Source organism: Diceros bicornis, chromosome 8 (assembly GCF_020826845.1).
Source record: "Diceros bicornis minor isolate mBicDic1 chromosome 8, mDicBic1.mat.cur, whole genome shotgun sequence".
Lineage (NCBI taxonomy): Eukaryota > Metazoa > Chordata > Mammalia > Perissodactyla > Rhinocerotidae > Diceros > Diceros bicornis.
The window spans coordinates 71,846,794-71,863,055 of NC_080747.1; the positions used below are offsets into that span (position 1 = coordinate 71,846,794).

The 16,262-nt window shown below is 39.2% G+C and overlaps 1 long non-coding RNA gene across 3 annotated transcripts in view; it reads right to left on the reverse strand.

The window, feature by feature from the left end:
• Positions 1 to 16,262, reverse strand: part of LOC131409773 (uncharacterized) — a 112,759-nt gene that overhangs the window by 40,411 nt on the left and 56,086 nt on the right. The window lies entirely within an intron of this gene.

A 16,262-nucleotide genomic window follows, 5' to 3' on the forward strand; every position in this document is an offset into this window, starting at 1 on the left:
GCAAAAAGAAAAATTCATTAAGGATTTATGGAATAGGTAATATTTGAATAGGTGTCGTTTAAAAATAGTTTGTGAATGTCACAAAAGCCTTCCTTTGTTGTTTGCTCTGTAGACATGAAAATAAACAATATCTCTCACATGATAATCTATAATTAAATGATCTATAAGAAGGTCTGTTGTCTGTGGTGCTTCATTTCAGAGGCAACAAGATTAGTTCTGCGTCTGGCAGAGGCAGTGCTGTGAAATTAACCCGCTGGATACAGCTTGAACACCTACCCTCATCCCACTCTGCTTAAACTAGCGTTTCCTTTTTCCTCTGACCTCCTGTGCTCTAATAAAGATACCCTATTTCATATCCTTCTATGCTCTTTCCTCTGTTGCACATTCATAACTTCTTATAAGGCAAATTTTGTTTCCTGAAACAAATCTCCCTATTATCACTTTTCTCAATTCTACCTCTTTCCAGACAAAGAGGGGAATGGGGTAGAGGGAGGGCAACAGGGAGAATTTGAGAAGAAGCACAAATGCAAAGCCAAGGCAAAAACTTACTTTGGCAGATATTATTCATTGGCTGATCCCAAATCATTTCCAGTCGTTTCTTTTTCTAACCTTTAGTATAGATGATTTTCCAGCTAATGGCCTTGTGACACCATTCTGGAAATTAGACCTGAGCCTCCTGGTGAGGGATAGGAGCAGAGTTCTGGAAGGCTTTTGCTCTTCCTGATAAGAGGAGCTTATATAACTAGTACCTCCTTTTCTCCTTTCTTACCCTATTCTTCTTTGCTTAACATTAACATGATGCCTGGAGGCGCAGCAGCCATTTTGTGACCATGAAGGAAAGGTGTGAGATAATAGCAAATATATATACTGGTCTCTGTCCCTGGTTCCTGGCACAGAACTCCTAAAACCTTGTAATTTCATAGGTGATAAGAGCACTAGGAGCATCTTTTGTTCTAATATCTGATCTTTGACCCCAGTTCCTGACACAGAACCCCTAAATACCTTGGAATTTCTTGAGTTACAGCAGTGTCTTTTGTTCTCATGAGGTGACTCTGGGTGGGCTCCTGGATGGCTCCTGGTTGGGGGCTAGTTACCAGAAAGACCAAGCCATGATTAGAAGCTTGAAATTTTCAGCCCTACCTCCAAGTCTCCAGAGAGAGGAGAAGGGCTGAAAACAATTAATAATCGATTATGCCTGTGTGATGAAGCCTCCATAAAAATCCCAAAAGTATGAGGTTAAGAGTGTCTCCAGGTTGGTGAACACGTGGAGTCGATGGGAGAGTGGCCCTTCTGGAGAGGCATGGAAGATCCACGCCCCTTCCTACATTCCTTGCCCTGTGCATCTCCTCCATCTGCATCTTCATCTGTATGCTTGACCATATCCTTTTACAATAAATTGGTAAACAGTAGTAAAATGTTTTCTTGAGTTCTGTGACCTGCTCTAGCAAATTAATCGAACCCAAGGAGGGGGTTGTGGGAACCTCCGATTTATAGCCAATAGGTCAGAAGCACAGGTGACAGCCTGGACTTGCGATTGGCCTCTGAATGGGGTTGGGGCGGCAGTCTAGTGGGACTGAGCCCTTAACCTGAGTTAAATCTAACTCAACTTAGTTGACACCCAGCTGGTGTCACAGAAGTGCTTGGTGTGGGAAAAAACCCATATGTCTGGTGTCAGAAGTGTTGTGAGTGTGGTAGTAGTGTGAGCGTAAAGGAGAAACACGGAAGTGTAGGTTTTCTACCACAAAAGGACAAAATAATCATAGAGATGCCACTAGAGGAACCCCAACAGCCTCCTGCCTCCAGAGTGCTTGTTCTGTGAGGAAAACGCTTCTCTATTTGTTAAGCGACTGCTCTTTTTTGGTTATTGACAGCTGAATTGAGTTACTAGTTGGTCTATCTCTCCACTCCTGACTTTCTTCTGCATGAGAAGGACCAAGGGAAGAAGAAAGAGAGAGGCAGAGGATAGAGAAAGTAGGGTGCATATTATTTCTCTTGTCTCTTTATGACGTGAGCTCCCAAACAGCAGAAATCATGACTGGTATGTTCTGTACCGCACCTAGATGACCAAGTTGAATAATCCATGTAACACAAGTGAATACAAGTCAATGTCAACATTATGGTGCCTTCAAAAAATCTAAACCCCCACATTGGGTGGATAGAAGGTGCTTTTTTTACTAAATGAAAGTTGCAGTATGAGCTATGGAGCAAATCAGATTCTCCACATACACACAAATAACAGTGGTTAACACGTGCCACACTCTGTTAAATCCTTTAACATGCACAGCCATCCTATTATATATGTACCATTATTATCCCCATTTTACAGATGAGGAAACTAAGGCACAGAACTGTTAGTAAGTGTTCCAACTAGTAAGCTAGGATTTGTAACCAGGCAGTCAGACTCCAGAGTCTTTGCTCTTAAACACTCACTGTACTGCCATATATCACATAGATAGATATACATAATATACATGATATATATGAATGTGTGTATATATAGACACATACATGGAGAGTGTGTATATACTCACGCACGTACTATATGAATATGTGTATGTGCCTGTGTATATACATGTATTGCAAGAGAGAGAAGCTGAAAGAAATGCTAAATATAATCTGACAACAAGGAATATCTTTTTTCCATCACTTATTCTCCATCTTCCAGGTATAACAGAAATCAGTGTCAATGGAAAGACTTAACATATCACCTAATAAATCAGTCACCATCATGATTCCAGGATAAACGATTATTAGTGCTTTGCTTTTTTTTTTTAAAAGACAATTTTGGCACATGCACACACAAAACTGGAGGCAATTAATGAAGTGAAGAAAACTATACCAGAATTTAAATTGCAGATAAATGAATTGAAATCAATCTGCTACTTACATCCCAGATTATATCATACTTTTACATGTGAATTGTCTGATCACATGGAAAACACTTGGTGTCGTAAAAGAAAAACAATGAGCTGATAGAGAAAAACCAATGTTTTCTTTGAGTAATACAGGAGGGACCTTCCAAAGGTCGTCTATCTTAGTCTGCTATCTAGCGGAGAAACTGTTACGTTTCAATTCTCTGGTCAGTTTTTGTTTCCTCTCTCCAAGCTTGAGTGTTCATGCATATTTATTCAAACAGTGACAGCGTTCAGATTTTCTTCATCTATTTAAGGGCAGCTCAAAATGTTTCCACATCCACGATGCATTGCTGTGGGATGCGGCCATGGAGGGGTGAGTCTAAAATGGAAAGACCAGAGATCCGGAGGCACCGCCTGCAGTCAGGCAGTGGGTCTGTGCTTCATCCAAACCCGGGCTTCAGCCAACAAGCTGCACTAGCTTCGCTTTTTTTTTTTTTTTTATAAACATAGTTTTCTGAAATAGGGCAGAAAATTTCAGCTTCACAAAGCTGCCTTACATGTCATGATTGAAATGGTAATGGTCTGCCACCTTGTGCCCAAAAAGAAAAGATCACTCCAGGCTCTGGCATTTATTTCCACACCCACTACTCCCTCCGACCTCACTCTTCTAGATTGCTCTGCTTGTAAAACCTAGTTTGATTTTGCAGCCCTAATTGATCTGTTCTTGGCAACTTCAGCCAGTCAGGGCAAGATATCTTGATTCTGTTTGGTATAATATTCAGCTGAGTTGAAAAACATATACTGAATGTCCATATTTTACAAAATCCCATGGGGATCAAAAGAAGAAGAGAAGAGATGCTCCTGGCCCTTATCAAGACTATACTTTAGTCAAGGAGAAAGGCATACAAAAGATACAAGGCAGACTGTGGTAAGTTCAATAACAGAAATATAAATAAAGTGATTCTAGGAGTTCTGAGGAAAGAGATGAACTCTAGCTGAATGAAAGGGCAAAGATACAGTAAAGTCCATTTTCCTTGAGGTATTACCCATTCAGAGGGGCTGCAGACAGTGGGTTCCAACAGGCAAACGAGGGCTTGACTGTCAATGACCTTAGAGGATACAATATGTCTAAGAGCTGAGGAGAAATCAGGCCAGCCATGGGACGGGGCCGTAGTGGTGGTGAGATGGGTGGGAGGGTTTGGAAGGCAGAAGACTAGTGGTAAGGACACCCAAAGGGCTGGTGGTATAATCCAGAGGAAGCGCACCGCTGTCCCCTCACTGTCTTCAGCATCTGCTTTGAACTAAGCAGACACTCAGGGTGGCATTAGTTTCACAGACACCATGATGCTTTCATAGGAGCCCACGTTTCAAAAACAACTTCTAATAAGGTAATGAGATATTGATACCTAGAACCAAAGGTGTTAAGATGTAGTATTAGACGGCCCAGAGAAAGGGGAAAAGAGATAGATGGAAATGGAGGAAAGTCATGAAAGGGGAATTGGAAGCAGAAGGGGAAGAGGGGGCAATAAAGGCTTAGAAAAAACTTAAAGAGGAAATCTGGAAAGAAAGGCGAACAAAACTCCAATGCCCTCTCAAAGCCAGAAACCCAGATGAGAAAAAAGCAAAAAGGATGAGTGGATTCCCACAATATCCAAAAGAAAATCCACATGAACATACATGGTTTAGACTTTAGATAATAAGAACAAGAAGAGCTTCAAGTGGATTCCATTTTATTAAATGAACGATGCTCTAGAAATTCATGGGGACAGTTTAGAATAGCATATATGCCCCCTATTTAGAAACATGGTTACTGCTATATTTGAATTTTAAGTAGATTGATACTATTGTTATAGATTAGTAATAGAATTTAAACAATTTGGATTTAACATATTTTACTTCAAACAATAAGATAGAGAAGCCTCTGAAAGATCTCACAGAGACAAAGAAAGGATAAAAAATTAAAGAAAACTGCTAATGAAAATAAGAATATAACATCAGATACAGAGACATTGAAAATACAAGATAGTAACAAAAACAATTTTATGATTATAAATTAGAATGTTTCTACGAAGCAGTCTTTTCTGGAAACATATAAATCCTGAAAAATCTTAAAAGCTGAATATACCATTAACCGTGAAAGAAACTGGCAAACATTATCAATGAATTGCCTCTCAAAAAGTCCTCAGAGCCAAGTGGGTTTACTAGTGTGTTCTTTCATACATTCAGCAAATAGATAATTGGTATGAATCACGCACTAGGTACCATTTTGGAAATAGTGGCAAAGAAGGAAAGCTGCCCACTTCATTTTATGGGGCTAAGATGACCTTGATGTCGAATCCTTAAAAGAATAGAACAAAATAAGAAAACCATAAGACAGCACAACTTATGAACATAGATTGGAAAAATCCCAGGAAATTTAATTGCAAAAGTAATTTTAAAGAATCGTTCAGAACAACAGAAAAAACCCAGTTGAAAAATGGACAGAGGAACTAAATAGACATTTTTCCAAGGAAGACGTGCAGGTGGCTAAGAGGCACATGAAAAGACGGTCAGCATCACTGATTGTCAGGGAAATGCAAATCAAAACCACAGTAAGATACCACCTCACACCTGTTAGAATGGCTATTATCAATAAGACAAGAAATAACAAGTGTTGGAAAAGATGTTGAGAAAAGGGAACCTTTGTACACTCTCGGTGGGAATGTAAATTGGTGCAGCCATTGTGGAAAATAGTATGGAGACTAGATTCCTAAAAAAATTAAGAATAGAACTACCATATGATCCAGCTATTCGACTTCTGGGTATTTATCCAAAGAGTACAAAAACATGAATTCAAAAAGATATATGCACCCCTATGTTCATTGCAGCATTATTCACAATAACCAAGATATGGAAACAAATTGTGTCCATTGATGGATAGTGAACAAAGAAGATGTAAGATACAAACACACACACACACACACAATGCAATACTATTCAGTCACAAAAATTAAGAAATGTTGCTATTTATGACAACATGAGTAGAACTTGAGGGTGTTATGCTAAGTGAAATAAGTCAGACAGAGAAAGACAAGTATTGTACGATTTCACTCATATGTGGAAACTAAAAAAACAAACATACAAACCAAACAAAACAAAAACAAACTCATAGTTAGAGAACAGATTGGTGGTTACCAGAGGGGAAGGGGGTCGAGGGGTGGGCAAAATAGGTGAAAGGGGTCAATTGTATGGTGATGGATGGAAACCAGACTTTTGGTGGTGATCGCTTTGTAATGTATACAGATGTTGAACTATAACGTTGTATACCTGAAACTTGTATAATGTTATATATCAATTTTGCCTCAATAAAAAAAAAGTCATTCAGTATGAGCAAAAAGAGGTTATCCCAGAAGTACAAAAGCAGTTCACTATTATGAAATCTAGTCTTATAATACATCACATCAGTAGCTCAATTCCCATCAAACAACAACAATGTCATTCATTCAACAAATATTTGAGTTGAGTTGAGTTTGGGTCAGTTCAGTTGAATGTCTACTATGTGCCAGATACTGTCTTAGGTGCTGAGGGTGCCCTCATGGATCTTACATTCTAATGGAAGAAATGCAGGCAGTATACTGAAGACAGGCAGTATAATAAAAAGAAAAGACAGAGTATGTTAGATGGTGATAAATGCTGTGGAAAAAATAAAGCATGGAAGGTTGATAGAAATTGCGATTTTAAATAGGATGATCAGAGAAGGCTGCACTGAGATGATGTTTGAGCAGAATTCTGAGGAAGATGAGGGAGCTAACTATTTGGATATGAAGGAGAGAAGTGTTCCAGGCAGAATTAACAGCACGTGTAAAGGCCCTGAGGCAGCATCCTGCCTGGCGTACTGAGGACAGCAGGGAAACCAACATGGTTGGAGTGGATGTGCAAGGGGGAAATGGTAGGAGATCAAGTCCGAGCAAAGGAAGTATAGAAGACAAAGCCTTGTAGACTACAGAGTGAGATGGAAATCCAATAGAAGATTGTAAGCAAAAAGTGGATGACCCGACTTATCTTAAAACGATAACCCTGGCTACTGTGTTGGAGAACAGAATGTAGTCCGGTAAAGGTGGAAGCAGGGTAAGGTCTGGAGGCTGTTGTAATCATCTAGATGAGGGGGACGGCAAGAAGGGGTCAGATCCTGAGTGTGTGATGAAGCATGAGCCCACAAGGTTCGCCAATGATTTGGATATGAGGTTTTAAGAGAAAGAAAAGGGGGTATACATGACTAAATTTTTGGACTGAGAAACTGGAGGGACACAAAATGTCATTCTCAAATACTCAACACCTATTTCCGATTTTCAAATTATTATTAAACAAGGAATACCAGGAAGTGGCATACTCCTAAATATGATAAAGAATGTATACCTTAAAAACAGCTCATATTATGAACAATGGTGAAATACCAATGGCATTCAGATTTAATTTTTAAAAAACAAACAGGAGTTTATAATGGAGAAAAACTTTAAATGGAGGTATAATGGAGAAAACATTAACTATCCTTCAAGAGTAGATTGAACAAATTGTGGTCGAGTTATATAATGAAATTTTTTAATGATTTCAAAATATTTGGTAATGTGGTAAAATGAAACATTAAGTTAACAGAACAGGTTACCAAACAGAACATAAAGTATGATACCAGTTTTCTTAAAATGTATTTAAATATATACATAGAAAAAAGAGTGGAAAGGAAAACGTGATGCATCCATAAGTGATTTTTTCCTTCATATTTTCCTATATTCTTTGTAAATTTCTACACTGAATTTTCTTTTCTGATCAGAAAAACTATAAACATTATTTTGAAAAAGAAATACATGCAAACTGATTCAAGGCTTACTCACATGCTTTGAGTAAGTGATAGATGAATCAACAGCAGCAAACTGAAACAATGAAGCCTCCTCATTTACTCAAAACTGCGTAATCCCTGTGAGGCTGTGTGTTGGAGAGTCCGAGTGGGGACTCCTTTCCGAGGGTGCAGGGCGGCTTGGGGAGGTCTGAGCGGGCTTTCACACCCGTGTTCTCCATCTCCATTGGTCCCTCCAGTCTCCCGCCCCTTGGAAAACACGTTGGCCCAATTGAGGGCCCTTCCCTGGGAGGGGCTCATTCCCTTCAACAGTCGGGGTCTCCGTGCAGAGAGAACTCCAACCCGGAACAGGTCACAACGGCCGACCTTGTAGGAGAGCACTACAGACGCGTGGATTATTGCTCACAAATTCTACCAACTGAAAATTCTCTTGACAGGGGACAGTCTCCCAGAACCCAAACCTTTGTGAAACATAGGGCAGCAAACACATCTCAGATCAGCCCATTGCAACCTTTCGCTCCTTTTGCACTTTCAACTGTTGCTCCTTCAGTTCCTTCTTTGTTTCCTTGTCATACTTTCTGTTCTGTCTTTTACAGAGACATACGTTGCAGTTATATCCTGTCAGAATGACTGATTTGTACGTGCCCTGACGGCTCACCACGACTCTACAGGCGCCAGATGACTTTCCACATGGCGGCGAACCCGGGCAGCCACGCCTACTCACTGGGAGCAAGTTCTCTTTCGCAAGAGCCTGTCTAAAGGTTCATGTTTGAAGGGTGTCTTGTAAGTTCACTTTAAATCATATTTTCATTATTTGTTGATAGAGATAACCAGCAAGAACACGTTATCTCCTCATCACAGACTGAAAGCATTCCCACAGTGTCAGGTTAATACAGAGGGAGGCCTGGACTGGCCTAGACCCAGAGGAGACCTAGGAGACTGATTTGAGGGTCACTGGGAAGAACCCCAGGCCAGTGATTTCAAAATTTGGTTCGTATTGCAATCACTTGAGGAAGCTGTTAAAAATGAAAATCCCTGGGCCCCGTTCACGGCCTTATATCACAAATATGACTCGATCTACTCACTAATGCAGTGTTTCTGAGATCAACTCCAGACCACCTGCACCAGAATTACCCCTTTGCTAAAAATACAGCTTGCTTTCTTCACCTAATACATCTAGAGTATCAGCCTATGTAGAACTACCTCCCTCTTTTTACAGGGTTGCATAGAATTTCACTGCTTGGATTTACTGTCATCTTATTAGCCAAATTCTATTGATGAATATTGAAGTCATTTTTAGTTAATCTTTATTAAAACCAGTGTTACAATAAATATCTTTGATTGTGTGTCTTTGGCATAGCAGTAGGGTAAATTCTAGAAGTACTAAGCCTATTTTAAGTACCAGAGATATGAAGATGCAACATCAAGTTGCGTATACCTGAAACCAGGTTCTTAGAGCAAGTATGCACTTTACATAAACTTGCCTCTGTGACACTTTATCACACACTCAATATGTGCCCAGGGCAGTTAATTCCAAGCACTCGTGGTAGACTAGGCCCAGCAGAGTCATCTGAAGAGCTTTAAAATAAAGTAGAGCCCCTGGAGATCTCCATCTCCCAAGAGTCTCATTCCAGCCTCAGGTGGGTCCCAGGAATCAATGGTTTGGGAAACCTCCAGGTGATGCTAATGCACAGCCAGGTTTGAGAATCACCGCCGTGGGGACTCATGTTCAAGAGCCTCTAACGTTGAAAACCAGAAAACAGTCGCTAGATGGCAAGCTCGCTCACTTTTCTTTTTAGAATTTTGAAATAAAATTAAGCAGAGCACTTGAGAGAATCTGTCTTCTTCTCATTCACGATTCCATTTGCAGGAGATATCTCCCTATAGGAAGTTCTTTTTTTTTAAATACACAAGCAGGTGCCTCTCTCTTATAATGTCCATATCCCATTTCTTCTGAACTCCATCACCAAAAACAAGGGCTCTTTTGTTTGAATAATAGTCCCCCTGGAAACTTTAAATCCAGCTTTTGTTTGTACACATCTCTCCTATAAAACTCTGAATTTCCTGTTTCCTAAGATAATAGCTGGAATTTATCTTAACTAAACATATCTCTTTTCTTTCTTACTAATGTCTGGATCTCATTAAAGCTGAAGACCAGTGGTGCTCAGCCTTGTGAGGCTAAACCCCCGACATTAACACTTTTCTGTTCATTTTCTAACTCGGCCCACAGAGGTGCGTAGATTCTTGGAATGAAACTTACAGGCCATCTAGCCATGTGCTCGTCTAAAGCAGGATCACTTTCTTTTATCCCTACCAGCTAGTCATTTTGCCACTGCTTAAATACTTACACTAACAGGGAGCTCACTACCTTGTACTTCTGATTCTAGACAGAATGATTCATTCTTCTTCCACGTGACATCTTTCATGTTCTCTAACCTTCTCCTCATCAAATTAAACATTTTTCAAAAACCTTTCATGTGACCTATCACCACGCTTGTCACCTCCAATTAGTTGGGCACAACGTCCACACATCATCCACACATCACAGCACACAGCGTGACAGTCACCTCCCTTATTCCGGCCACTTGCTCCTGTTAGTATAGTCTAGGGTCGTGTCAGATTCCTTGGCATCTGCAATATGCCTGTGCCAGTGGTTGGCCCAAAATACAGGCTGAATTAGTATTAGTTCCCTTTGCTTCTTATTTCATTTCTAATTATATAAGTACTACCCTCCTTCTGTTTTTTCTTTGCGTGTTGCTTGCTCCATAAGAACCAATGTTAGACCAGCACTGCCTTTTTTACCATACTATATAATTTATTTTCTGAATCTGAATGCATAATGTAATATTTGATAATGCTATTTCATCAAAGTTTTTTGAATCTTGATTTTATGATCCTATGTATTAACTATCACTCTCAGTTTTTTGAGATGCAAATATATTATTACTTTTGGCATTCATCTCAGCTATTTGTAAGAATTTTGAACAGGGCAGAGGCTAGCACAGTGCCCTGTTGCATGCTGATGTTGGCTCCCCTGCACTCTTTAGCATTTTCTAAATCTACAAGACCAGTAACACTATTAAAATCAGAAGAGTGAAATCAGAATAGTGACAAATACAAAAATAACTATACAAAAAGTTATGATCATGTAGATTAAAAAAATAATATCACCTCTCACTGCTTTTCAGCATTGTACTAGAAGTCCTTACTAATGCCATAAGGCAAGAAAGAGGAAAAAAAAAGGTATACATATTGGGAAAGGAGACATAAAACTGTTTTTATTCACAGAAGACATGATCATCTATATAGAAAACCCAAAAGAATCAACAAAAAAACTCCTGGAACTAATAAGTGATGATAGCAAGTATGCAGGACACAAGTTAATATACAAAATTCAATTGCTTTCCTATATACCAACAATGAACAAGTGGAATTTGAAATTAAAAACACAATACCATTTACGTTAGTACTGCCCAAAATTAAATACTTAGGGAGAAATCTAACAAAATATGTACAAGATCTTTATGAGGAAAACTACAAAACTCTGATGAAAAAAATTAAAGAAGAACTAAATAAATGGAGGGATATTCCATGTTCACGGATAGGGAGACTCAATATCGTCAAGATGTCAGTTCTTCACAACTTGACCTATGGATTCAATGCAATTTCAATTAAAATCCCAGCAAGTTATTTTGTGGATATCAACAAACTGATCCTAAAGTTTACGTAGAGAGGCAAAAGACCCAGAATAGCCAACACAATATTGTAGGAGAACAAAGTTGGAAGACTGAAACTACCCAACTTCAGGACTTACTATTATAACTAGAGTAGTCAAGATAGTGTGGTAGTGGCCATAGACAAATAGATCACTGGAACATAGAGAGCCCAGAAATAGACCCACATAATTATAGTCAACTGATGTTTGAGAAAGGGACAAAGACAATACAATGGAGCAAAGATAGTCTCTTCAACAAGTGGTGCTAGAACAATTGGACACCCACATGGAAAAAATTGAATCTAGATACAGACCTCACACCCTTTATAAAAATTAATATAAAATGGATCATAGACCTAAATGTAAAATGCAAAACTATAAAACTCCTAGAAAATAACACAGGAGAAAACCTAGATGACCTTGGGTATAGTGATGACTTTTTAGATACAGCACCAAAGACACAATCCATAAGAGAAATAATTGATAACCTGGACTTCATTAAATTAAAAACTTCCGCTCCGTGAAAGACAATGTTAAGGGACTTAGAAGACAAGCTGTGCTGGGAGAAAATATTTGCAAAAGACATATCTGATAAAGAACTATTATCCAAAGTATACAAATAACTCTTAAAATTCAACATAAGAAAACAAATGACCTAATTAAAAAACGGGCCAAAGACCTTAACAGACACCTCACCAAAGAAGATATACAGATGGCAAATAAGCAGATGAAAAGATGCTCCACACCATATGTCATCAGGAAATGCAAATTAAAACAATGAACCACTGCACATCTACTAGAATGGCCAAAATCCAGAACACCGACAACAACAAAAGCTGGCCAGGCTGTGGAGCAACAGAGACTCTCCTATGTTGCTGGTGGGAATGCAAAGTGTTACAGTCACTTTGGAAGACAGTTTGACAATATCTTACGAAACTAAACATAACTTTTATTACATGATCCAGCAATCACTCTCCTTGGTATTTACCCAAAGGAGTTGAAAACATGTCCACACAAAAACCTGCAAAGGGATGTTTACAGCAGCTTTATTCATAATTGCCAAAATCTGGAAGCAATTACCATGTCCTTCAGTAGGTGAATGGACAAATAAATGGTGGTACATCCAGACAATGGAATATTATTCAGCACTAAAAAGAAATGAGTTATCAAGCCATGAAAAGATATAGAGGAGACTTAAGTTCATATTACTAAGTGAAAGAAGCCAATCTGGAAAGGCTTTATACTGTATGATCCCAACTATACAACACTCTAGAAAAGGGAAAACTATGGAAACAATAAAAAGATCAGTGGTGGGCGGAGTGGTGAATGAATAGGCAGAGCAAAGAGGATTTTTAGGGCAGTAAAAATACTCTCTATGATGTTATAATTATGGATATATGTCATACATTTGTCCAAACCTATAGAAGGTACAACACCAAGGATGAACCCTAAAGTAAACTATGAACTTTGAGCAACAATGATGTGCCAATGTAGTTTTATCCTTGGTAACAAATGTACCATTCTGGTGAATGATGTTGATAATGAAGGAGGCTATGCATGTGCGGGGCCAGGGAGTATGTGGGAAATCTCTGTGTCTACCTCTCAATTTTGTTGTGAACCTAAAACTGCTCTTAAAAAAATGTTTTAAAAAATAATAATAATAGATGACTTTCACTTCTGGGCAGGTGGAGTAGGGGTACTTTTCCCTATTCCTCCTGCTAAGCACAACTAAAATCCCTAAACAGATATAGTCATGCTTCACTTAATGATGGGGACATGCTCTGAAATATGTGTTGTTAGACAATTTCGTCATTGTGCGAACAGCATAGAGTGTACTTACACAAACCCAGATGGTATAGCCTACTACACATCTAGGCTATATGGTACTAATCTTGTGAGACCACTGCCCTATATGTGGTTTGTCATTGAGAGAAACATCATTATGTGGCAGGTGACTGTATATAAAACAAACCAAAGAAAACTCTGAAAGGTGGAGGGAATTAGGCATACAGGCCAGGGACCACAAGACCCAAGGTGTTAAATTCCCTGGTTTTCTTTTTGCCTCATCTATCTCAGACTTGGAGCAGAAGATATTGATAACCCAGAAATGCCAACTGCAGTAGACAAAAAAAGCCCCAACAAAAGCCTGCACTCTCTAATCAAAGGAACAAGAATGGGGCAGCCTAGCAAGAGAGAAAATTTTAGACAACAATGACTCTACTTCTGTCAAACATCACAGAAAAATCTCTGGCCCCACTCCCATGCATGCAAGCCAAGGCTGAGTGTGGATCCTAGACTGCCACACTTGAGAGGCTACAGCAAGGTACCCCATCCCTCACCCCTGCCACCAGGGTGGTGTCAGAGAAGACTAAGAAGGGAGCTGAGACTTTCGTCTCAGCCAACATATAAGGAGCTGGCCTTGTGGTATCAATGGAGACCACGTGGGGAGCCTGGATCCACTCCCACCCAGCACCTCCCTGCTAAGGTGATGTCAGAGGAGGTCTAGAGGAAAGTTAGGACTTTCACTACTACCTAGCAGTAATGATGCCACCCACCCATGGTGCCGGTGGAGACCACATGGGGACACAGAAATCTCACACCTGCCTGGCGTAATGAGGACCCACAGACACACAAATACTCCATGTCAACAGAGCTCAAGTAGGAAACTTGGGCTTCTACCTCCACCTGGCCCTGATGAGGCAGGGCACACCCCTGCCCTGCTGGAGTGGAGTCATAGAAAGTCAACTAAAACGGGAGTTAAATGAGATCCAGAGTCTCATAATATACTATAAAAGTATCCAGAACTCAACTGAAAAATACTCGTAATACAAAGAAACAGGAATATCTTGAATGGAATGAAAAAAGACAATCAATAGATGCCAACACTGAGATCACAGAGATGTTAGAATTATCTAATGAATAATTTTAAACCAGCCATCATAAAATGCTTCAATGAGCAATTTATGAACATACTTCAAATAAATGAAAAACAGAAAGTTTCAGAAAAGAAATGGAAGATATAGAAAACCAAATGGAAATTTTAGAACTGAAAAATATAACAACAAGTAAAAAATTCAATAGATGAGCTCAATAGAAGAATGGAGGGGACAGAGGTAAGAATCAGTGAACTGGAAGATACAACCATAGAAATTACTCAATCTAAATGCAGAGAGAAAATAAACTGAAAAAAAAAAAAATGAACAGAGCCTCAGCGACCAGTGGGACTGTAATAAAAGATCTAACATTAGTGTCATAGAAGTCCAAGAAGGAGAAGAAAAAGAGCGTGACTGGAAAAGTACTTGAAGAAATAACAGCTGAAAACTTTCCAGATTTGGCAAAAAACAAAACCTACAGCTTAAAAAAGCTGAGTGAACCCCAGAGAAGATAAACCCGTAGAAACATACAGCAAGCTAGAAAGATTGTACAAGTACCTCTTTGCTGAATGAACAGAGTGAGAGAATCTGATCCACCCAGTAGCCTAATTCTTCTACGGCAAGGTCATCTAAACCTTTTAATTAATGGAGGATTCTGTTCCCTATCTCAACTAGAAGGTTAGCTGAACCTGTCATCAGAATGTTATTGCATTTGCAGAAGAATGAATGTTTCATGCAAGGTGCTTGTTGGGCAGCCTAAAGAGATAGAGAGTGGGGTCTTCTTGTGCCTTGGTTGTTTTTGTCTGTTTGCTAATAAATGCTTAGATATGTGGCAGAGTTCTGTCTGAGATTGTTTCCACTGTAGTATACTACCATGGTAGCAAGGTTGTGGAGAAGGAGTCCTGCAGCCCCCAGCCACTCCTAATTATTGGAGGCTATGAATACTTAGAAGAACTTGAAAACTGTGATTAGATGAATTGACTTGGTCTTTCACAACAACCTGGTACCAAGCATTCTTATTATAACAAGCAGCTTAAATAATTAGGCTATTCTTTATAGGTTATATACTTGGAATGTATTAAGCCAATCTTCTCTATTTAATGATAAGATATTGCTGTCAGCAAATGCTTAAATAAGGAAGGTCAAATTATGTGGTTTAGACGGGGAAGGATAGGATATATACATCAAATACTAAGAGTAGGACTTAATTCTTAAATATCTGGATAGGAATTAGGGTAGTGGGCATATGCACTTAAGTAGAGTTCCTTCTAGGGACTTGAAATAGACAAAATAAATGATAGGAACCAAAGGACAACTGAAAAATGCAAAAACCAATGTAGATTTGAGTTATCAAGGAAATATATTTACAAATATTTCAAACTTATAATGATAGCTATCTTATTTAGCTCATAGGCCTTTGGCTTGGCTAGGTGGTTCTTCCAGACTGGACTGCTCAGCTGGTCTCTCCTGGACTCTCTCATGTCACTGTGGTCAGCTGGCTGGTTCACTGAGGGCTGGATGATCTAGTATAGCCTCACTCACATGTCTGGTGTTTGGCAGGCTGTTGCCTCATTTCCCTTCCTTCATCCTCCAGTAGGTTGGTTCAGCTCATTCTCTGACAGTCTTACGTGTAAGCCCTTTCCAATGCCCCGCTTACCTCATAGTTGATAATGTCCTATTGGCAAAAGCAAATCATCAAGTCAAGCTCTGAGACACACAACTACCTAAGTACCAACTAAAGAGCTAAGAGTTGTGCTTAGAGGTGGGGAAACATTGAGCCATTTTTTCATCACCTTTGAAAGAGTGTACCTACTTGTGCCACCATGCTTATTATACCAATTTATGTCAATTTCTGTCTAATTGAGAATTTTCCTTGCCACCCTATGTAAAATGTTAGCCCTTCCCACACATTTCTAGCCTTCTTCCCCAACTTAGTTTTTTTATTAGCATTTGTCACCATATAGCATACTATATATTTTATTTAATTT